Here is a 21,744-nt window from a genome sequence, read left to right on the forward strand (position 1 = left end):
TCCGGTTCCTCGTTTTCTGTCAAGGGTTCAACTATACACAACATATTATATGGAAATTCTGCTCCTACATCTCCCCAGACTAGCTTCCTTGCATCTTTTTGTCTTTTCCCCTGCATCTTTTGGTATTTTATCCCACAAGGCATGTCTAAGGGACCATTCACACAGTTCAGATAGCATCTCCAACATATGAAGTGTGCCTTACAGCATTGCTGTTTTTCCAGCAGTAAAATCTAAACAGAATGACGCCCCACTAGCTCTACTGAAGGCCATTCCAGATCAACTTTGGCACAATGTTTACTCAGAAAATTCAGTTCAAGTGTAACATCTTAGCTTTTGCCAACTTAAGAAAGTACTTCCGTGCAAGCCCAGAGGTCTTTCTCTCTCACTCAGGAATTCACCCGTGACAAACGGACCAAATGAATACTGCTTCCACCTGTGCCATTTAGTCTACAATGAGGCAAGTTTTTTACATTGCATGAAATGTATCACATCAACAAGTACCTGCAAGCCCATATCCAGTAAAGATTAACACACCCTTCCTCCTATGTAGCCAGTTAAACAATACTCTGCTACTGATTCAGCACACAGGTATCCAGTGTTCACATTTACTAGGAATGTGTGACGAAGCAAGCTGGGGTATTTTTTACCCCCTCTCTTGTTTTGCCATTGCCTCCTTAACATTCATTTTTTTCCACTTTTAACTAATTACCATTACTTTATATGAGTATAATCTGCATTATCATAAAAGATAAAGGTAGGCCCTCACTTTTAAAGAGTATAGCACCAGGTCTAGTTTTATGTATGTAATTGATTTTCAAATTTATTTTGACTATTTCTAGTTAGTATTTTTCATTATAGCATTAAATCAGTAATTGTTTCATAACTTAAATTCTATTGTTGACTTATAAACAAACATAAATTCTGTACTAATTATAAACATTTGGGAGATGAAACAATAGCATTCTTTGTGTTTATTTGACTCTATTCAAAAACATGTTAGCAAAGCCAGCCCTAAATTAATTCCCAAGTAATTTCCAGTTTCATCAAAAGTATCGCTGAATCTGTTAATTTCATGATTTAAACAAATAATACAGCTTAACCTTGAAGTAGAAGAAACTGTTTAAAAAACGCAATTCTTCGATGTATGTAGTTAATTCAATGAGTTAGGTTTTAATTGTAATTTCTGTAAATTAAACATCAAACAATGCATAGTTTTAGTGCCTGTTATTGTGAGGATATACAGGGTGAAGTGAAATTCGTGCTCTCAGGCTTTGCAGTGCGATTCCTCACATGCCAGTGATTATATATATTAAAAACAAAGCTTCCAAGACTTACCAAGCGGGAAAGCGCCGGCAGACAGGCACATGAACAAAACACACAAACACACACACAGAATTACGAGCTTTCGCAACTGGCAGTTGCTTCGTCAGGAAGGAAGGAAGGAGAGGGAAAAATGAAAGGATGTGGGTTTTAAGGGAGAGGGTAAGGAGTCATTCCAATCCCGGGAGCGGAAAGACTTCCCTTAGGGGATGTGCGGATGTGTGTGTGTGTGTGTGTGTGTGTGTGTGTGTGTGTGTGTGTGTGTGTGTGTGTGTGTGTGTGTGTGTGTGTGCGAGTGTACACCTGTCCTTTTTTTCCCCTAAGGGAAGTCTTTCCGCTCCCGGGATTGGAATGACTCCTTACCCTCTCCCTTAAAACCCACATCCTTTCATTTTTCCCTCTCCTTCCTTCCTTCCTGACGAAGCAACTGCCAGTAGCGAAAGCTCGTAATTCTGTGTGTGTGTTTGTGTGTTTTGTTCATGTGCCTGTCTGCCGGCGCTTTCCCACTTGGTAAGTCTTGGAATCTTTGTTTTTAATATATTTTTCCCATGTGGAAGTTTCTTTCTGTATATATATATCAAAAAAATTTCATCCAGCGAGTACATGCGGCAGAAAAACGATGTTAAAGAAGTTCAATCTGGCAGGACTGTAACCACATGTGTGGTAACCTCCTCTGTCAACACACGTAAGCTGCGCTGTGTAGTTGGTGCAGTGGACTGATTCTTGGGTTAGCATGCAGGGGGTCAGTGGTTCGATCCTGGGTTGAGGTATACGTTTTTTATTTGGTAAATATAGTCCAGGTAGTCTGGTTTCTGGCATCTCAATCGTCGAAAGCAATTGCAGTGGATCCTCTAGAAAACTTTTGTACTTACTTACAATAATTGTAAAAATGGAAGAACGGTCAGAAAGAAGCCCTTTCCATGTTGTGGGTGTGAATTTACTTGCACCACTTCATCTACTACATGCGAAACCTGTTTTCTTTAAAACCCTCCTCCCCATAGATTAGTATCAACTATTATTCTTGCCTCATTCGGGTCCATTACATTTCGTTACCAGTAGGACTAGCAATGAGCTTTGCAAATAATGACCAAACTCAGTTACTGTTTGTATGTGTTATGACCACGGTCCCACTAATTATGCTTCCAACATTGAGTCTGGTAACTGCATGCTGTTAAGTACATATCTTAATGAATTATTATTATTGTTATTATTATCATCATCATCATCATCATCATCATCATCATCATCATCATTATTCTATTATTATTATCATCATTCTATCGATGGGATTGTGGAAAACATCACATCTATTACCGTTAGGGAAACAGTGTAATTCTAAACCAAACATTTCACAATTACTGGTATCAGGATGAATCATGCAGAACAGTATCTGTCAGAGGGGTAATGCGAGTTGTTTGGAACAGCGCTCAAGACTGGCGGCATGTTTATACTGTATGCGCTGTCCACCAGACAGGGATTAATTGCGAGAGGAGTAATGCGTCCATGACAGACTCCAACCTACAAGCGTACATGTATCGTATTTTATAATTGTAAACTCTAAACCAGTGTGGCAGACATATGGCATACACAGACGATGAATATGTGGATATGCTTTTGGTCTTTGGTGCATCTGATAACTGGGCTGGTGTTACTGCTCGTAAATATGCTGCTAGATATCCTCTTCGACACCATCCAGATAAAACTGTGTGTTTCATCATCTGGAACTGTGCCTTTGGAAGTCAGATTCTCTCCTTCCACCATCACGTGACAGAGGTTCTCCATGGACTCGCCGCACTCCAGCTGCTAAGGAAGGTATTCTGGAGGTCATACACCAAGAACCTTGGCGAAGTACACGTAGCGTAGCAAGGCATCTGCATGTCTTGCTACACATGGTTGTTAATGTGCTGCACAAGAGTGGGCTGCACCCCTGTCATTATGCAATTCTGTGAATGGTTCCAACAACAACAGGAAGGCAATGATGACTTCGTGAACACCATAATATGGTCAGATGAAGCAGCATTCACTCATGGGGTGTCTTCAATACACACAATGCCCACCATTGGTGTGAGGTTAACACACCCATCATTTGCAATCATGGATATCAAGTTCACTTTGGCATCAACATCTCTGCCGGAATATTGGGTGACAGGTGTTACGGCCTCTACATGTTGCCTGACTGGTTGACTGCACGAAGGTATCAAACTATCTCCATGATGCGCTGGAAGATGTTCCACTACATGTTCGGCAGAGTATATGGTTTCAACATGATGGTGTACTGCCACACTCTGGAATTAATCTGTGACAGTATTTGGACAGAACGTTTACAGGTAAATGGCTTGGACATGGGGGTCCAGTTGTACGGCCACTGCATTCACCTGACCTAAATCCCCTGGATTTCTTCCTGTGGGGACAATTGAAGGAACATGTGTACTCTACTTTGCTGACAAATGTGGAAGAATTGGTAGTGCGTGTTCATGCTGCTCTTGTTACTGTGGACACAGCTTTGCTGTGAAGGGTCCTGAGCTGTATGATCTGGCAGGTTGTGCAATGTTTGGACATGCAGGGAGGTCACTTTGAACATCTGTTATTCTGAGGACAACGTATTCTGTTGTGAAGGTCATGCGGTCATTAATATGGACATTATTATTGTCACTGGTTGCTATTGTTTGGCATCTGAGTGCTCATAATACATGTAGTATAAATGACTAGTAGATGTTGTGTTATTGTACTGTGCTGTCATCTTTAGCATCTCGAACTTGATATTGTTTTTGTAGTCATTCTGTCCTATGACATGTCATTTGTTTCAACTGTCTATTTCTTGTTTGTCTAACCATGTATTTGTTATGTTCAGCGTTAAAAAATAATGTAAATTTAGGAGACATTTGGCACAAGAAATGGTGCATATTACAGTATGAAACGTCTGAATGAAATTAGCTGGTAAAAATTGCACCTTAACTCAGGATTGAGCCCTCGAATTCCTACATGCTAACCCAAATTCCTAGCCACTGCATCAACTGTACAGCACAACTAATACATGCTGACAGAGGCAGTTACCACACATGTTGTTACAGAGTTGCCAGATTGCCACTCTTTAACGTCCTTTTTCTGGAGGATGTACCCGCCATACAAAATTTTGTGACAGACATTTTTTTACCACTGGCACATGAAGAATTGTGTTGCGAAGCCCAAGTGCACGAATTTCACTTCACCCTGTATAAGGACCTGATTTTTTATCCTGAGACAGTCAGTCCATGGCCAAGTTTCAGACAAGAAGCCTGTATTGGTTAGAATAACAACAATGCATCAACTTAACCATGAAATAAGTGTAACAAAAATAGGCTGTGTGTTAAAACAATGACAGTGTCTGTTAAATTTATTTGAAATATTGTGAACTGTATGGTTAGATTATTACTGCTCGTAGATGTTCAACAGTAAACTATCGTAGCAGTATGTGGATATTTGGCAGTATGTGGATGTTTGCCTGCAAACTATTAATGATGCTTATTGAAAGTTAAACAATAGAGCACTGGTCATATAACTGTGTATTATTTGGGGGGGGGGGGGAGGGGGGGTTGTGAACAGTAAAAGTAAAGAACTGTGAAATGCAACCGTGCACCTGTCAGCTACACCATTCAAAGTAGTCAGTGTTGAACTTCACCCCCATTTTTCAGCCAGTATCACAATGCAGTACGTCGACACAGAGAACAATCAACGATTAAATAAAGCAGGCAAGCTTCACATATGGTGCCCTTGCAGGTGAGGACTATTTTATGCGGGTACAATAAACTATGACTCGCGAACTTTGACAGTGAACTTGAGGAGTTTACATTGTTTTAATCAAAGGGAGTGCAGGTTTCCTGGACAGAGTAGGACAGCAGCCAATCAGTGAGCAGGTTGTATGGAAGCAGCCATTGAGTAAAGGAGCAGCCAATCAGCACACAGGTGGACACAACTGACAGGGGTAAACAAGATGCTTCACCAAGAGAATTACAACTTGCAGCAGCTATAAAGAGGACAAAACAAGATGACAACTTCAGCAGAGCAGCAAGAGACGAGTGAATAAGAATAAGGTAATTTCATGACAAAAGCTGTTTTATATTAAGTGATAGATAATGAGTAGCCTTAATGAACATGACAGTGAGATGGAGGAGAATGGACAACAGGGAAGTGATGTGAAAATTGATAATGAAGCTGTGGAGGTTAGTTTTTTAAGTGAACAAAAAGACTTAATGGGGTCTGGTTCTGTAGACGATAGCAGTTATAAATCAGACATCAATGTAACTTTGAAGGATTGGGATGGAAGTCCTATTGCAAAGAGCAAAATGGACAAAAACAGTACTGAAGTGGATGAGGTCATTAAGTTTAAGGAGGAGGAATCCAGTAGCAAGATCAAAAGTTTATGGCAGACGGAAAAGTGGAAGTGATGTCAAGGCAAATTATGAATAAATGAATAGTGTGTGTTTGAAAGAAGACATTAGTAGGGTGGAAAATAGTATGAAGGAAGACATTAGTAGGGTGGAAAATAGTATGAAAGAAGACATTAGTAGGGTGGAAAATAGTATGAAAGAAGACATTAATGGGGTGGAGGAGAAAACTGATAGCATTAGAACTGGCATTGTTAGCTCAAAGGAAGAACTGAAGAAAGAAATTAAAAAAGGAGATTCAGGAAGTCAGCTCTAATCTTCCAGAATTCAATAACAAGGTTGAAGCAGTAGCTAAAGATTGTCACGAAAAGATAAAGAAAGTAGTACATAACATTAATGAGAAATTAACATTAATGAGTAGTAAATGTGCACAAGAGAAAAAAGAAGCTATGTGATGACTATAGTAGGAGGATGGAGGCTTCTGAGAAACAGTGTGCTGAAATTAGGGTTAAACTTGAGAACCAAATTGATCAGATTAAAAATGATTTAGAAACTGAGGTAGAAACCAAGTTGCAGTAGTGGTAAAGGAAAAACCAGTAAAAGTGAATAATCTGCATTTTCATAAAAGAGAAAGGTTGGCCATCAGCTTTAAAGAATGTAACACCAGGTCTAATTTTGTGCTTTGTTTTATGTATGTAATTGATTTTCTAATTTATTTTGTCTATTTCTAGTTAGTATTTTTCATTATTGGGTGGAATCTGTAATTGTTTTGTTGACTCACAAACAAATATAAATTCTGAACTGATTATAAAAATTTGGGAGATGAAACAATAGCATTCCTTAAGTGTTTATTTGGCTCTATTCAAAAACATGTTAGCAAAGCCAGCCCTTAATAAATTCTTCCAGTCTTGTCAAAAGTATCACTATATTTGTTAATTTCATGATTTAAACACATAATGTGGCTTAACCCTTGTAGTAGAAGAAACTATTACAAAGACACAATTTTTTGATGTATGCAGTTAACTGAATGAGTTAAGTTTTAATTGTAATTTCTGTAAATTAAACATCAAACAATGTATAGCTTCAGTGCCTATTATTGTGAGAATATATAAGGGCCCGATTTTTGGTCCTGAGACAGTCAGTCGATGGCTGAACTTCAGACAAGAAACCTGTGATGGTTAGAACAACAACAATGCATCAACTTAATGATGAAATAAATGTAACAAAAATAGGTCAGCATCTGTTAAATTTATTTGAAAGACTGAACAGTGTGGTTAGGTTGTTACTGCTTGTAGATGTTCAATAGTAAACTATCTTAGCAATATGTGGATGTTTGCCGGCAAACCATTAATGAGACTTATTGAATGTTAAATAATAGTGCACTGGCCATATAACTGTGTATTATTCGGAGGTTGTGAACTGTGAAACGCAACTGTGCACCTGTCATCTAAGTCATTCAAAGTAGTCAGTGTTGAACTTCACCCCCTATTTCTCAACCTGTATCACAATACAGTACGTCGATACAGAGGACAATCAATGATGAAATAAAGCAAGTGAACGTCACAAATGCTGCACTGTAGCTGCATTGTTCCCTTTCACTCTTAATGATGGTGCATAGCAATAACCTGCAACGAACCTCCCTGTGTCTGTGGAAGCCTGAGCAGATGCTTCCATTCTGAGCTGTGGAGCAATGGGTAAACAGTCGAAATACAGTTGATGCTTTGTTATGTCCTTATGAAAATACATTTAAATTGTCTGTGAGTGCTTTACATCTAACTTTGCCATTTACAAGAGCCTGAAAATTATTTTTGCAGTCAGCCAGAAAGCGATGCAGAACATGCTGCCCATAATTTCAATTCTGGAAATCCATATTACTCTATGTGCTATCTGAAAAGAGAATGTTCCTGCTTGCTATTTACTCAGCAGTATCAGGGACTATAAACAACAGTTTTGAGTTTTAACTGCTTGATATAGCCAATAAAAGTTCACAAGCAAAAGATATAATACTATCCCTAATGACAATAATAATATCACTATCAGAAACAGTACTATTAACAGTTCAAAGACAATCTCTATGGGAAGTTCCAAGTAAAATAGTCTATCGCATTGACTTCTAAGCACCAGAAGTTAATTGCTGCACACAAACAGTTACTTCTGTGAAATCCAACTGATTCACAACAGTGTACAGTCCTCACAATTTAACTTCCTGCTTTTATGGTAAACACAGTCACGTCTGCCCAGCTGTGATATCACCCGATGTCCAATGCATGCATATGTTTGACTGACATGAACAGATTGATATCTCGGTGTGTAGCACATCTCTCCATTGGTTCTCTGTCCATATTTATATACTAGTGCAGAGGACCCCACATGGAACATCTGCTATCAACTGCCCTAGCGGTAACTAAATGGCTCCTTTCTTGGACACATATTACTTAATATGTCTATCGTTTAACAATTTACAATCTTCTTCATGTTTATATAAATAGAGTTAAGTTTGTTTTAGCTATTGAAAAAGTTTTAGCTCAACTGCATTTAAACTTTGCCGGCTAGAATTTTTAGAACATGACCTCTGAACTGCCTCTTTAAGATTCCTTGTAAACACAGTTATTTACAATAAAGTCTTGTCCTGAGACTTAGTACAGCTGCATTATTGCATAATTATAACTGAGTGCTGCAATTAGAACTTCCTGTTGCAAATACAAATGATATCTACCATGAACAAGGATATTTTCATTTCAAATTTAGTTTTTAGTAAATAACTTGAAAACTAATATAGGTAGCTTATTTAACGTTTTTGCATCAAACTGAAGTTACATATCTATTTTCTCCTTTCTGAAGCTAATATTTAGCACCTTCAATTTTTTGTAAAAATGTCGATTTGGACCAAAATATTGCTCTGATCAAGTTGAAACTTGTAATTTTTAATTGTGACTTACATTTTCATATTATGGCCAATTTTCAGCTTTGTAGATTTAGTATTTAGCACCACTTATTTTTTTATTAAGATCATACATTTTGCATAAAATATTCATTTGATCATTTTGAGACTTTACAATGTTAACATTAATATACTGAAGCATACACTGCCGAAGTTTCGCATAGTTATTTTAATTTTTATTTCACTCTTAGATTATGGTGCAATCCTTTTGTATGTTAAGCACAGGCGTGTTATGACGGTGAGGTACTGATAGTAGTGAACTGAGGTAAGGCCCAGCACACTCGCTTGCCTCCGTACCTCTTACAATGTCACAGTGCTTGTTTCGTTTCATAGTCCCCAATTTATTTTTGTAAAAAAATTGAAAAACATTAAATATAACTGACCTCTTTTAAATGAAACTTATTTTAACTAAATTTTCCTTAATACTATGCTCATAAAACTAACCATATACATATACATAGAAAAACATAATATAGTTGATTTTTACAAATCAGGTACACAAAATAACATAGAAACATGAAATAAAACGTTTGATTATTGCAAAATTAATTTTATGATTTAGAATTTTCACTCTTTATTTGAAAGAGAAAAAACACAAAATCATTACACTCATACAGAGCCTTTCTGTCCTCACTCGTTTAATCACAACTGTAGGCACTGTGGTGTGTGTCCTTACAAACCACGTACACTAAAACATTTAAGGTAGAGAGTGGGGAAGTCACTATGGTTGATGACCTTCTTGACACACTATTACAAAAGGGAAGGGGCAGGAGTCACTGTGGTATGTGCCCTCCTTGTTCCCTTCTCATTTTGGGCTAGTCTGAAATTTACTTCATTACTTAAGATGTTGCTTTACACAGAAAATCAAGTAACCTTTGTAATCTCTATCTCCATATGTCTCAATTATCATAAGGATTAGTGTGCTAAAGAAGTCATTTATGAAACAGCAGTTATTTTGCGTTGTTTATACATCATACCAATACTCTACAGTCTGCATTTCTTAACACATTTGTTTAGCCATACTGTTGTCTGATTGTGTCAATATTTATCTGTTAACTGACCATCTGCCTCAAGCAAGATTACGTATTTCTCAACCTTTTTTGCAAGACATGAGGGAATTATACACCAATTTTCCACCATTTTACATTATATGTCAGCCTACTGACTTCATTATTTCTGTTTCTCCTTATTTTCATTTATAAATATATTTCACTTTCCTACATACTTTATCACTTTTTTCTCCTCTTTATCTTTCTTTTATCCTCATCAGCCTACTGACCTCATTACTTATACTTTTTTTAGTCATCCTCACACCACTTTCACACATCTCCTTTCATTAATATCAAAACGCTTTGGCTTACCACTATAGGCACCATCCAACATGAAAATTACTAATTTATGCAGAGTTTATTCTTTCAAATTTTAGTAATTTTCAGCTTCAATTACTTCTCTTGATCCAAAGTATCTGCATTTTGACAAACTGCCTATTTGATTCTGTCTCAGGTCCTTTGAACAACATTCATCTGATGATTTTACTGACGTTTCGCCAGCACAACTGGCTAGCATTATCAAATGCTTCACCCTCCATTGCCGGTGGTGAACTGGAGCCAAGCTCGCGGCCACAGACTATATGTACCTGGTGCACAAACGTCCGAGGGCTTCTCCGAGGTCATTTCCGGTGCGGTTCTCCTCTTGCTACCTACGACGGTCATTCGCTGCAGTACAGGAAGCCAGGATCCGTTTACCTTAAGGCTTTCTTCTTTCTCGTTGAAGCTGTTCCCGTGTTAAAGTATTTCTACAGCTTCTCTAAACAAGCGTATGTGACAGTGCTTCTCTGCAGCCAGAACTTCCGTGTCGGTGAATTTTACTACATGGTCGGTCTCACTCAGCGCGTGCTCTGCCACAGCCGATTCTCCACCTGCCCCAACCTGCAATGTTGCTTATGTTCTTTCATCCTTGTGTTGATTGATCGTCCAGTCATTCCGACATAAATTTTTCCAAATGTGCATGGTAAGCGGTATATTCCCAACATTGCAAGTGGGTCCCTTTTATCCTTTGCTGATCTAAGACATTCTCTGATCTTCCTTGTCAGTTTGAAAATTGTCTTTATGCTGTGTTTGTGCAACATATGGTTGATTCTGACCATTACTCTGGGAATGTATGGCAGAAAGGCTGTACCCGACATTTCTTTTCCTGATTTATTACTTCAGCGAGTGTTTGGCTCTGCTACACTTCTAATATAATTTGTGGAGTACTCATTGCTCCTCAGAACACTTTCCAGATGTTGTATTTCGCGTTTTAGATGCTGTGGCTCACATATTCATCCCGCTCATGTTACAAGCATATGAATCATGCCTCTTTTCTGGCTCAGGTGGTGTTTTGATAGTTTGTGCAGGTATCGGTCCATGTGTGTCAGTTTTCAGTACACGCTATGTCCCAGGTTTTCGGCGTCCCTTGTGACCAGCACATCTAGAAATGGTAGAAATGTCAGTAAAATCATCAGACACATGTCGGCCGAAGAACTCGAGACAGAAGCAAATAGGCAGTTTGTCAACAAGCGGCCACGAAAGCCTTAAAAATTTTGTATCTGTATTTTGTTGTTACTAATTCTTTTTGTGGCTCTTATTTATTATTTGTTTAGTTTTGCCATTATTTTTCTATCACTGATGCTCATAAATTACCCATTGTCATTTTAACATTTAGAATTTATTATTGCAAATTACCTCTCAAATACTCTTTATAAGACATCATTTGGGTATAGTCACTTTTGGGAATCATTCTTTCTTACTTGGAACATTTTACAAACTAACAGCATATGTACAACATGAAGGCATATATGCTATTCCTTACTACAGAGAGAACAGAAGAAGGGAATGAAACTTGTAAGGGAAATAAAGTTGCATCCAGCTGGGACTGCACAGTATGCCAAACTGTGTATCCACCAAAGAGTGGCAGACTCCATACAGGATATAATTACTGCCAATTTTGCAAGGATTCAGATGTTTCGTAGACTTAGTTCTCTCTTACTTTTTGGGTATTCCAATCTGTATGTGTTTGCATTAGGCTGATCTATTATCCTGAATAGTCCTTGATAAACATGCATAAACGTTTTTGTTTCTGCTGAAATTTTCTTAGTCTTCCTGCAAGTATCCCTTATTCCTCATTACTCTAAATGGCAGTTCCCATGTTTCTTTATAACTGCCAACATAATTTACAATGAAAGACTTTGTAATCACTCAAAAACCTGGTAAAGTTAAGACTAAGTGGCTCTGATCGAAGTTAATCTTTCCTTGATATTTAGTTAAAAGATCTGTACCAATCAAAATTTCGACAATTCAACCAAACACGAATAAACAATGATTACCTATTGCTATGTTACCTATACCAACTGGTAGCAAAGCTTCATGCTATACTGGTCTAGAAACTTTTCCAGTAGCACTTATTGTTCTTAAACCACTTACTTTCATGACAGTTAACTCATTCTTATTAGGAATAGAATCAAAGAATGCTTGGAACAAAGCATTTGCTTCACTGCCACTATCAAGTAGACAAACACTGTTACCCCTGAGATGTTAAGTTTTTGTGATAGGGTGAGTTATTCTAGTTTGAACAGGTTCCTCGTGAAAGTCATCTAATAAATCTTTTTCAATCTGTCTTCAAATAAAGCAATTTTGTTCAGTTGCAAGTAAATTTATGCTTAAATTCATGGGGTCATCGACCTCTACATCTCCAGCTGACTTTTCCAACTTGTCAACCAATTTTAAATCAAAGCAGTTGATGATGTCCTCTGCTTTCATTTGCTGCACATCAGCTACACTATTCTCTACCTCTGACCAACTGCGTTCCTACACAACATTGCTATTTTAATGCTGTCATCTGCTTTTACAGTTTTGGCAAGTCAACACAACTAACAGGTTGCCTGACCTCACTATTATTGCTACCATCTTCATTTAACAACTACTCCTCAAAACCTTGCAAAACTGACTCTACTTCCTCCACTGAAACCTTAGCGTTCAGACTGCTACTATTGTTAAATATGTTAGCTTTTGCTTCATCTTCATCCTCATACAATTTAAACCAGTTAATTTGTTCTTCCCTACTATCTGTAGCATTTTCTTTTTTACTTCTTGTCTCATTTTTCTAATGTGTCCAAAATGCTGTCCTCTAGATAATGAGAGTGGTTTAACACATTACTGTTAGTGTCTACTGCTATTTCTCCATCCCTGTTATCGGATTGCATGTGTTGACTGACTGTGGGTTGTATTTCTGTTACTGGCTGTGCTACTGCTTCCACCTGGTGAGTGCCAGTTTCCTCATATATGGGACTTAATTTCACACACACGCGGCCTACTGTGTTCATTAAATTCAGAATAAGACTGGATAGCATTCTGCTCTCCATCTTGTGTCAATGGTATATTATTTATATTCCTGCCTTTGTCATAATAACTATCGCGAAAGCTTGGTGGGTATCTACCTCACCTTCCTCTACCACCACCTTGACCACAATAATTAGATTATATTATTCTGCGCCTGCTCCTCAAGAGCAACTACTCTTTCTACTCGCTCCAGATACTCAAGGAATCTACGCACATTATCTCTAGGTGCAGAAATGATTTTTTTCTGCCAATACCAAGGCAGTTTACCTTCTAGTTCCATGATCATCATTTCCAGTTTCGTCTTTTCTGTCAGATGTGACACCCTTGAAATCCACTTTCTAGAAAACTCTTTCACTGATCTGCAACCTGGAGTAAACTTTTTACCAGTCCAAAATTCTTTCAAAACATCATTATGTTCATTGTGTGACCAGTACTCATTAAGAACTGCCGTTTTAAACTCTGAAAGAGTTTTGCATCTAATCATTATGTCAGATGGCCATCGTAAAGCATCTCCTGACAAATGACTTCTTATGAAAGAAATTCTCTCACCCTCTGACCATGCATTTGCTAAAATATCCTCAAAATCACTCCAGAACTCGAATGGATGAATTTGTTTGTCTGGATCCAAGTGTAAAAATTGAAGATATCTGATGAAAGCAGCACCAGCTGAAGCAACATTCTGTACAGTAGTCTTACAAAAGCTACCATACCTTACTCTATTTCCCATGTTTAGTAATACTAGTATTTAGTTATACTTGTAGTTCTAATGTTTCCACTCAGCCAGAAATATTTTTATCAATTTCTTCACATAATTTCACACAGTCAGATTTCAATTTCTTAATATGTTTCTGACAAGCATTTACTTTATTAGTTACTTTCTTGAACTGATTAGATCGAAGTTTGGATTCATTGTCTATTCTTTCTGACAACCTCCCTTCCACAAGATCATCTGCATCTTTAAAATCTTTGCGAACTTCACCAATTTTGGTTTGAAAATACTATGTAATTTAGTTATCTGTGGTCTTCCTTTGACTTGCAGATCATGGTGGTTAGAATCAATTTTATAATTTAAGCTATTCAGTTTTGAGTTCATTTCATCCTTCAGTTCTTTATTAAAAGATTCAATCTTACTTAAGTGTTTACTATTGGATTCCATCTTATTGTTCAGTTCTTTCTGATATGATTTAAGTATAGAAAACAGTAACTGCATCCAATTTGGTACCTCTATCGTGCACTTGGCATTGCAATCGATTTTAAAGGAGTTTCTTACATTGCCTGATTTTGCTAAATTTCAGAAATATTGAACTGTTTCATTATCTGATAACTATTAATTCTACTTTTTATTTTTTGACTTCCAATTCTACTTCTGAGAAATCACCTTCACATTTTGGGTTTATTACTTTGATGGAGCCATCCTCATTAATTTCAATTTCTAATTCTGAGGGTTCATCACCAGAGACTGGTTCCATCTTAATTTTCACATCATCCTCATAATCAGATTCCATTTTTAACAGCCCATTAGAAGCAATTAACAAATACTTTAAATATTCTTGACTTAACTGCTTGATCTCAATGAGCAATACTGGAACTGTGTACCAGCAAACGTGATGTGACGTGCTGCAACATAATGCAGGCAGCAGCAGCTGCTGCTATGGTGCTGAGGATGGCAGTGGGTATCACCTATTGCAGTAGCTCCAGGGCGAGCCCCAGCACTGGTGAACAAATGCAGTAGCTTCCAGGAAGAATTGCAGGTCCATGCAACTCCATGATGATATACCAGCATCTTCTAACCTCAGAACCAATGGCAGCCACATTCATGTTTACAGTGACTAACATTCACGATTTAGTTTCCACACTTGTGAGCAAATCTTAACACTGTTCTTGCATTGGTTTCAGGATATTTCACTTCGATATCCTGCTAGTGCCTCACGAGTTCTCTGTCTTGTACCGACCACTTAGTTCAGTTTCCTGCAAAATTAAAACCATATGTGCCGCAGAGGGTAACAGAGGGGTCTAGGCACCGGTGAGTGTGAGCAGTAGTTTGCAGCTCCACACAGCTCTGTGGTGATGCACCGTCATCTTCTAATTTCAGCATCATTGGTGTCCGTGATATGTAGTGTCACATAATTTAAGTGTCTTTTCATAATGACATAACGAAGTACTGACCACATTTTGATTATATACCCACTTCCTCACAGAGTGTCCAATTCACTTATGCCTTCTAGATCTACATCTACGTGACTATTTCTCTATCATACCATTCTCAAATAATGTGCAGGAAAAACAAACACATTTTTCCATGCAAGCTCTGATTTCTCTTATTTCTCCCTATGTAAGTGGACATCAACATAATATTTTCACATTTGGAGGAGAAAGGTGGCATTGAAAGTTGTGAAAAGATCTAGCTGCAATGACACATGTCTTTGTTTTAATGATTGCTACTCCAACTCACATACCACATCTATAACATTCTCTCCCGTATTTCACAGCAGTACAAAACAAGCTGTCCTTCTTTGAACTTTTTCAACATCCTCTGTCAATCCTGCCTGGTAAGGAGCCCATACAACATAACAGTACTCTATCAGAGGACGGACTAGTGTTGTGTAGGCAGTCTGCTTAGTCGATTTGGTGTATCTTTTAAGTGTTCTGCCAATAAAACACAGTCTTTCCTTCACCTTACCCAGAACATTATCTACGTGATCACTCCAATTTAAGTTGTTCACTAGATCCTTAATTGAATTGACTGCCTTCAGATTTGTGCGATTTATCGTGTAGTCAAAATTATATGGTTTCCTTTTAACACTCCTGTGGAAGACCACACATTTTCGTTATTTTGGATCACTAACTTGGTTGGTTGTTTGTGGGAGGAGACCAGACAGCGAGGTCATCGGTCTCATCGGATTAGGGAAGGACGGGAAAGGAAGTCAGCTGTGCCCTTTCAAAGGAACCATCCCGGCATTTGCCCAGAGTGATTTAGGGAAATCACGGAAAACCTAAATCAGGATGGCCGGACACGGGATTGAACCGTCATCCTCCTGAATGCGAGTCCAGTGTGCTAGCCACTTTTGCACCATACAGATATCTTGTCTAAATCATTTTGCAATAGCCTTCAATCTTCTGATGACTTTGTTAGAAGGTAATTGACAGCATCAGCTGCATACAATCTAAGATGGCTGCTCAAATTGCCTCCTAAATCACTCATACAGATTAGTAACAGCAGAGGGCCTATAACACTTCCTTGAGAAATGTCACATATCATTTCCATTTTATTCTATGACCTTCCATCAGTTACTACAAACTGTGACCATTCTGACAGGAAATCCCTTATCATTTAGCTACAATATAGCAGTTCAGCAACTGGCAGCAGTTAATTCCATAAATTATCTGGGAGTGATTTAAAATGGAATGATCATATAAAGTTGATCGTTGGTAAAGCAGATGCCAGACTGAGATTCACTGGAAGAATCCTAAGGAAATGCAATCCGAAAACAAAGGAAGTAGGTTACACTACACTTGTTCGCCCACTGCTTGAATACTGCTCAGCAGTGAGAGATCTGTACCATATATGGTTGATAGAAGAGATAGAGAAGATCCAACGGAGAGCAGCGTGCTTCATTACAGGATTATTTAGTAATCGCGAAAGTGTTACGGAGATGATAGATAAACTCCAGTGGAAGACTCTGCAGGAGAGAAGCTCAGTAGCTCGATACGGGCTTTTGTTGAAGTTTCGAGAACATACCTTCACCGAGGAGTCAAGCAGTATATTGCTCCCTCCTACGTATATCTCGCAAAGATACCATGAGGATAAAATCAGAGAGATTAAAGCCCACACAGAGGCATACCAACAATCCTTCTTTCCAAGAACAACACGAGACTGGAATAGAAGGGAGAACCGATAGAGGTACTCAAGGTACTCTCTGCCACACACCGTCAGAGGGCTTACGGAGTATGGATGTAGATGTAAAAATCATGAATTCTATTGCACAACTGAGACAATATTACATAGGTGCGCAATTTGATTAGAGGCCACTTGTGAAGAATGGTATCAAACACCTTCTGGAAATCTAGAAACATGGAATCAATTTGAGATTCCCCATTGACAGCACTCATTACCTCATGGGTATGAAGAGCTAGTTGTGTTCCACATCAATTGTGTCAATAGATTATTTTTCCCACAATTTCACTGAATTTGACCAGGCTAATCACATTGATAGCACACTATTACTGAAATAATAAACACATTATTTTCCACAGTCCTTATTACTGCATCTACCTCTGCTAAAGAAATCACCGTCACTGCAGCTTTGTTCAATGATTTTGGACATTCCACTAGCTCTTAAATGTTAATGTTCAACTTTCTAATCTTATTAATAAAACTTCCCACAAAATCTCCTTGTCTTTATGACACAGTATAAAGCTACTCACAAAGAAACCTAGAGGTATTTTTCCTCCTGGGTCATTTCACCGATTCTTCCTGTAGGTCCTAAAAAGACTGAAAATTTCATAATTTCTCATGACATATCACATATGCCCTAGCACTGATCCCTCCTCACTTGATGCCATTTTCATCATCCCCTATCACAACGAAAAGCATAAAATAAAGTATTACCAAGTTAAGAAAAGGAAATAAAACACCACACTGACGCATACAAAAACTTGAAGTCAAAACTTACTGCATTTTCTGTCGAACACCTTTGCTGAACTGCTGCTGCTATTGTTGCCACCTGTTGCCGTGGACATTAAACCACCATTATAGTCTCCAACAGTACGTCTGGTACCATTTGTAATGGGTGTGGGTGTTCTCTGGTAGAGGTTGGTGGGTTAGGAGAAGTCAGAAACAACTCATTATCAGCAGAAATTCAACAGTGAGTACCGGTGGTTCATGCCCTGTCAGGCAAAGGCACTTGGTGGTCAACATCACGCCTACACACTTTGATGCAAGGTGTGTAGGTGTAATGTAGCCAGTGGTTGCTACGTCTATCTCAGCACAGCCCCAATGAGACCTTGCAATAAGGCGGTCAGTGGAGCTGGCTGAGCTGTGGGATGAGGTGGCACAGCCAGGCGATGGAGGCATCAGGTGGTGGCGGACAACCACCAGCTCGGTGACTGGAAAGGCCTTAGTTCAACCTTCGGCCCATCAACACTGCAGCTGGACCCCCCAGACATGCAGTCCTGTCAATATGACAGTTAAGTCACCAATACGATGACCAGCCTGGCTGGATGGCTAGTATTTATATTCACCAAAACGGGTTTATTGTAATGTGACCACTGCAGATGTCATGTACACCAGGTGCTGAAGCATCCCTGGTTTTGGTAACACATTGATCACCACAATGCAGTCACAGAACAGCATCTAGATGGGCAATGTGACAATGGTGTGCCAGCAGCTTTCAGAAAGTGGCTTTCTTATGGCAAAGAACCCTCTTTCCTTTAACTCTCCCCATTACACTGCCATTAAAGAAGAAGTGGTTTTGACTGGCCAATGTCTGCTGGCCTGAGTTATGTGTGACTTCAAGCAGTGTGTTGAAAATTATATTCAAGAGAATGCCCACTACATGGATAACATAATTTTTTGAAAGTGAGCATGTAAATCAATTAGAGGATGTTAACTTTTGATTTTGTAACAAAGATTTTTTCTTAAAAATCAACATACTGCTGCTCACTTGAAAACTGCTGTTTTCTGATAGGTCGCCCTGTGTACTCAGGTAACAACCATGAGGAAAAGAAATTCAGGCATATACAGAAGGTAGCTGACAATTTCACTTGTGTGCATCACAAAGGAAAATTGTACTGAAATGCAGGAGGATCTGCAACGAACTGACACATGGTGCAGAGAATGGCAATTGAATCTCCATGTAGACAAGTCTAATATGCTGCGAATACATAAAAAGAAAGATCCCTTATCATTTAGCTACAATATAGCATGTCAGCAACTGGAAGCAGTTAATTCCATAAATTATCTGGGAGTAGGCATTAGGAGTGATTTAAAATGGAATGGCCATATAAAATTAATCGTTGGTAAAGCAGATGCCAGACTGAGATTCATTTGCAGAGTCGTAAGGAAATGCAGTCCAGAAACAAAGGAAGTAGGTTACAGTACACTTGTTCTATATGAGACTGGAATAGAAGGGAGAATCGATAGAGGTACTCAAAGTACCCTCCGCCACACACCGTCAGGTGGCTTGCGGAGTATGGATGTAGATGCAGATGTAGAAGTGTGAATGGAGTGTCAGTGGTTGATTATGATACATCATGTATGCTTCACTATACAGAGTACAGATGTAGATATGGATGGAGGCCTGAAGAATGTTCACATGAAAACACCATTATCCTTGTCTTATCTGAGTCAACACCTGTTATAGTTTAGGGCTCACGTTCATCATCTGGATGTGTGAGCACACATACACATGCATGTCCCCCTCCTCCCTCCTCCTCCCCCCCCTCCCCCGCCCCCCTACACACACATACATCTAGCTGAATTAACAGAAAAAATGTACCAAGATATGTAGACTCATAAAATCTAGTTGTTACAACTTTAATTTTATCCTTGGGTGAGGGGGTGAGGGGGTGAGGGGGGAATGGGGAGCAAAGCATAGGGGATCATGGAGTGCTGTTCATGTCATCGCATAACGTCTTTAAGCCAGCTGCTCACCACAAAATAGTTAAAATCGTTAACACCACAAAAGACAGTTCTTGCTCTAGTGAGGAAACACAAGACCTCTTTAGTTACAGGAATAACACATGACAATATCACAGTGCGTGAATGAACACCAGGCAGACTGATAAAATTAATACAACATAACTGTTCAAGTTTCAGAATTTGATGTAATAACTTTTCCTGCAAACAAACGATCTAACACAGAGTTATTTCCCTTCACAGCTCCACATCCCAGTCTCTTAAGAAACTATGTGAAGTGTGAAGACATCCACAGATAGCTAAATGTGAAGCCAATGAGGCAGTAAGTAGCCATAATATTTAGTATTAACTAAGTGACAGATTTTGTAAAGGTAAGTCAAGAAAGACATGGATGTTGGAACAATGCCTAATGCACAATCATATGAATAAAATTAAACGGAGGTTATGGAAGAATTGTTGTAAAAGTTTCCCACATCCTATATAAGATGCAGTTTACAATGCATTAACAACATTATATTCTTTTACGTACATAAATAAATGCATCCCATTACAAATAAGTAAAACTGACTCTTAAGCAATAGGAAGATCCACAGTTACTGTTTGTTTATGACACAAAACAAATGCAGAAACTTGTTATACAATTCAACAACTATGGACAGGAAACTGAGGAAATCTCCCTCGAGTTTCTGTGTTAGCTCCCAACACTGTTTCTTGTACATATAGATGACATAGATGACCTATCATTTAATGCACCTAAAGCAAAATTAGTCATTTTTTTAATATGACAAGTACTATAATCAGTGTCAATAGACATACAGCAACAGAAGAAATGGTAAATAATGTGTTTCAAAGAATTACAGACCCTTTTTTTTTCAAATGGTCACTCTTTAATTAAAAAATATATCATATTCAACTATGCATATCAACAAACAATGACAGCTGCCTTGTAAACGCACAAGAGCAAGTGAACACCCTAACTTTCAACACCTTGCAGATTTATTGGTTTATTTTTCTTTGAATGCTGTTAAACATAACACAGATACTGCAATCTGAAAGATATTGCACTTAAATCTACCCCGCTACCGCTCCTCTACACTCTGTGAAACTTGGCATAGGGTTGTGACCACACCTGCAGTTGCGCACATTTTAAGCAGGTTCTGCGCATCCACAACTCTCATGACGTAATTGCCTTATGGGCCAAATATATACAGATTTGATAAACAATGTGCACGGTTCACGATGTGCACAGCTAGCCCTTGTCACTCAACTAGACATTTACGTGAGTGCCACAAAGTGGTAGCACACTGTGGCAGACTTTTATCCCCATTTGCTTGGCATAAATCCTGCTAGATGATAGCAAGCTCCTCAGATATGCTAATTCACTCACTATATACTGTAGTAAAATTAGATCAGACATCAGTATATATTAAAGCTGTACTGACAGAAAACCTATTTTGTAGGTTTCTGAATGAGTTATAATATATTAAGCTATGAATTTTATCATACAGTAATTCATTTGAAGCACTGAGAATCATAACAGCCTAAAGAACATCATCATCAATTGTGAGACTGTAGCATTTATTCATGCTTCTGAAACATGTTGACCTTATGGTGAGTCAGGTTTATTTGTGCTGTACGTCCACACTGCATATATGAAAATTCATGAAAAACTGTATCTCTGGTTTCGCTGATATTCATTTAAATGTGGGATTGATGGCTGTATGCTTTATAGGCCCTTATGGATCTCAGCACATCATTTGTATTCTAGTCATGTGACATACTGGTAGACATTACTACTCGAGTTTAATCGTTTCCACAAATGGCACTTTGTGTTTGGAGTTGATTGTTTACTGTGCAGGTTCAAATGGCTCTGAGCACTATGGGACTTAACATCTGAGGTCATCAGTCCCCTAGAACTTAGAGCTGCTTAAACCTAACTAACCTAAGGACATCACACACATCCATGCCCTAGGCAGGATTCAAACCTGCGACCGTAGCGGTCGCGCAGTTCCAGACTGAAACACCTAGAACCGCTCGGCCACCAGTCGCCGGCTACTGAGCAGGAATCGGCTTTTGTGTGCAGTGTAAACATGAACTATGTTGAAT

The 21,744-nt window shown here is 38.6% G+C and overlaps 1 protein-coding gene across 4 annotated transcripts in view; it reads right to left on the reverse strand.

The window, feature by feature from the left end:
• LOC126299012 (integral membrane protein GPR155) overlaps window positions 1-21,744 on the reverse strand; it is a 157,391-nt gene that overhangs the window by 97,974 nt on the left and 37,673 nt on the right. The window lies entirely within an intron of this gene.

Source organism: Schistocerca gregaria, chromosome X, assembly GCF_023897955.1.
Source record: "Schistocerca gregaria isolate iqSchGreg1 chromosome X, iqSchGreg1.2, whole genome shotgun sequence".
Classification (NCBI taxonomy): Eukaryota; Metazoa; Arthropoda; class Insecta; order Orthoptera; family Acrididae; genus Schistocerca; species Schistocerca gregaria.